Here is a 3,579-nt window from a genome sequence, read left to right on the forward strand (position 1 = left end):
AATTCCTTTTGACGGACCTATCGCGCTGCGCCGCTGCAGTCACGGGACCTTTTATTTATTTTTATACAAACTGGTGATATTTTGCGGAAAGTATGCTTTGTTTTCTCTCAATCAGTAAATAGAGCACTTAAAAGTACAGTATATAATACACGACTGTAATCTTGTACAAAATGCATTGCACTAATCAAATGCCATAAGATGGTGCATGACAATCAACGGAGTCCTGCTGAAACTTTACATGTTTTTATTTTTTTTTCATTTCTGCCAGAAAAAAATGAACTAGACATGTGTATGATTTGTGTTTTTATGTGTGTGAGAGAGAGAGATGGCGTTTCATGTCACTATTTTATGTCCGACTATATTCAAACAGCGTTCAGGAGCGTCGCACACTCCTCCGTGGAACTGTTCTGAACTGATCCCAGGGCGGGGGGGAATATTAATCTATTAGCACATGAATGGTTACTGACGAGCAACGTTACTACCCCCCAAAACCCCGCCACAGACTCAGCTCGTGCTCAAACCAGTGGACTGCTGGGAAGTGACATTTTTGCAATGGTGGACAGCGTCTGGGATTTATACCGCACACTCCGTTCATACTCATGGAAACGCATTCAACTTCGAAACGGTTCATGTAAGCACACACTCTGTAGCTTTTCTACGTAACTAGATTGAATTATTTATTCTGTATATTTTGTATATACTTCTGTTCCATTATATCTTTATGTTTTTTTTGTGTGCCTTCAGTGCTTGTACAGAATATAAACAGAAGTTGTAACTGATAAACAGGAAATAAAGAATTGCAATGTCACATCAAGTTGGAACATTCATTTAGGAAGAGCTTGTGTACAAAGTGGAGCCCGACTTATATGAAGCTTGAGTGCAGATGCAGAAATAAGGGAATATAAATGTTCCTTTTTTCAGTCAGTCCTGCTCATTTTAGAGTTGAAATGTAAAACTGAGTAGTGACACATCACAGGAATTATGATTATGTTGAATTGATATCTTGTTGCTGCTGTTTATCAGCTGGTAATGAATTAAAAGGCAGGGGATGATAGTAGACGTTTACCTGATCATAACCCCCAACCTACTATCCAATACAGATATATCTTTCCCTAGATATATATTGAGAATAATATAAATATAATTTGTTTATTTATAAAGCACTTTTCTTGCTTAACAGCAAGTAGTAAAACCACAAAATATAAAAACCATTGGCCCTATAAAATATAAAACAAATAAATGTAGATCAAACATTCCCAGAAGCTTAAAAAAGAAAGGGTTTTAGACGATATTCAAAGAAATGTAATTGAGGCTTTATAGTTTGCTGTTTACCCATACACTTTATAAGTAAGTGTAAATAAAAAGAAAACGACCAACACAAAAAGAGAACTTGAATTGTGCAACTAAACATGTTTTGAACGTAAACATCATCTTTTCTCCTCTTTTATTATGTAAAAATACAAGTTTTAATATTGGTGCATATGTCTCTGAAAGGCTAATATCAGCCAAACCCCATATCAGTCGGGCTCTCGGGCAAAGTCCAGCTTCTCTGCAGTGCACAATCTGTCCCTTAATTGACACATCAGTCAGCCTGACAGGAAAAATAATTTCTCCCATTGTGTTCTCAGTGCTCACTGTGCCAATGTACGTGTGCATGCATGTACTTGTGTAAACACCGCTTGTTTGTTTTCCTGCTGTGTGAATAATTCAGCCCCCCCACGACGGCTCAAACCTAGTCTTTAATCACACAACAATGGCTGCAGGGTTTTTTCTCACCAGCCGTGCTTTTTTCTGCATGACTTTCATTTTTACCCCCCCTCTCTAATTCCTCCTTTTGCCATCGTGATGGATGCATCTGAGGCAGTCTTCGCAGGAGCACGCACGTGACCTTGCAGCTTCCGATTCTCGCCATGCAGCACGAGGGCAGAAACCCTGCTGACGTGCATATATAAATGCTGAAAGATTTGTATGCAGACATGCATCATTTAAAGTGTGTAAACTCACAGAGGCAAATAGACCTGTGCGCACACACACACACACACACACACATACACACTCACAGCAGGGAAGATGAATCATCCTCTGCAGCTTGATCCTGTGAGGCTCATAAGTAATATTCACCTCCAAAGGTGAGACATTAGGAAAGTGCAGAAGTGTGTTCAGAGGGATTCTTTACTTTAGGGGCCGACTTCAAATAAATGGAATCGCTTATGAGCTGGAGCTCTCTGAGGAGCCTGAGCTGCATTAAAAACCGCACTGTTAAAAGGAATAAATAAATAAGACGGGAAAACAAACCACAACTCAAACATATACAGCAAGGTTTTTGTAAGACTTGTCCTGATGTGCTTTTCACTGTTTCAATTTAAAGAAAGTGAAAACAGCACATTAATTACACCTGTAGGAGTTCTCAAACAACACAAGTATGAGAGAAAGGAGAAAAATAATTACAGTGTAGATGTTGAGTATTTGTCACCAACACTGTTTAACCACCACAGGCTCTGCGAATAGAGTAAAGTTGATGTGATGAGGTTTTTTCTTTTTTTTCACCTTGCTGCATTAATTTGCACAATCATGATGAAACACGGTGGTACATTAGAGGTAAGTAGCTCTTGTTCAGTTAAAGCGTTTGGACTCGGAGCTGTAATGACCTTGGGATGCTCATGTTTAGATGACCTACCTGTGACCATCACGTGTAATGCACTTATATGGCAACACGAACAATGCGGCTAGCTTTCGTGACTCAGAATTAGCGCGCATGACGTGTGATGTTTACACACACGAAGCACACTTCACGCCATTTCGGCCGAGCAAACAAACCCGCCGATTCGAATGCAAACAAACACACCAGTTACCAACTGTGACTATTTACAATTCATTTTGAACACGGCTCTCGGGTTTGTTTTGCATCGCAGCCAGACGAGAATCACGTCTTGTGACCTGAGATATAATTGCCCACCTCCAAAGTAAGGAATTCTTACACACCGGAGCTCAAAAAAACAAACAAATAAATTATTCATTCTAACACAAAATAACACAGCACATTATTGAAATAACACTATTTGAGCAGGACTTATTGGAGTGTCCAGAGTCTCATTCCCACTGCGGATGATATATTAGCTTTATTAGCAAAAATGCTTTCAAAGCGTGGTCTAAAAAATCCATTCTTCATCCCCTGGTTATTTTGTAAAATGGTCTGTTGGAGTACATCGTCGTTAACATTCATATCTGCGAGCGCAACAACACAACATCTCTTCTGGGCGCCGTTATCGACCGTTCGTTTGGAATCCGAGAGTTTCACCGGAGCTCGTCTGCGGTTTGCTTCAGTCGATTAACGCCTCACACAATTCAACAAGCGGGCCGCATCTCATTCTTGCCTTTAATCCCTCCAGGTATTTGAAAAAGCGGTGAGTGGAAGAGATTCGGAATAATCAGGCTTTAGGATACAACTCCTGGAGAACAAAAAAGTTGCAAAAAGTACTTTATATGCAGGAGGTGAGCAGATAAGTAAGTCGTGTGTGTGTAGGTGCACTGACAGACTGGTGATTTGATTTGCCTTTTTTCAACAACTAGTGCTTCTCA

The sequence above is a fragment of the Limanda limanda genome, chromosome 23, assembly GCF_963576545.1.
Source record: "Limanda limanda chromosome 23, fLimLim1.1, whole genome shotgun sequence".
In the NCBI taxonomy this organism is placed as follows: Eukaryota; Metazoa; Chordata; class Actinopteri; order Pleuronectiformes; family Pleuronectidae; genus Limanda; species Limanda limanda.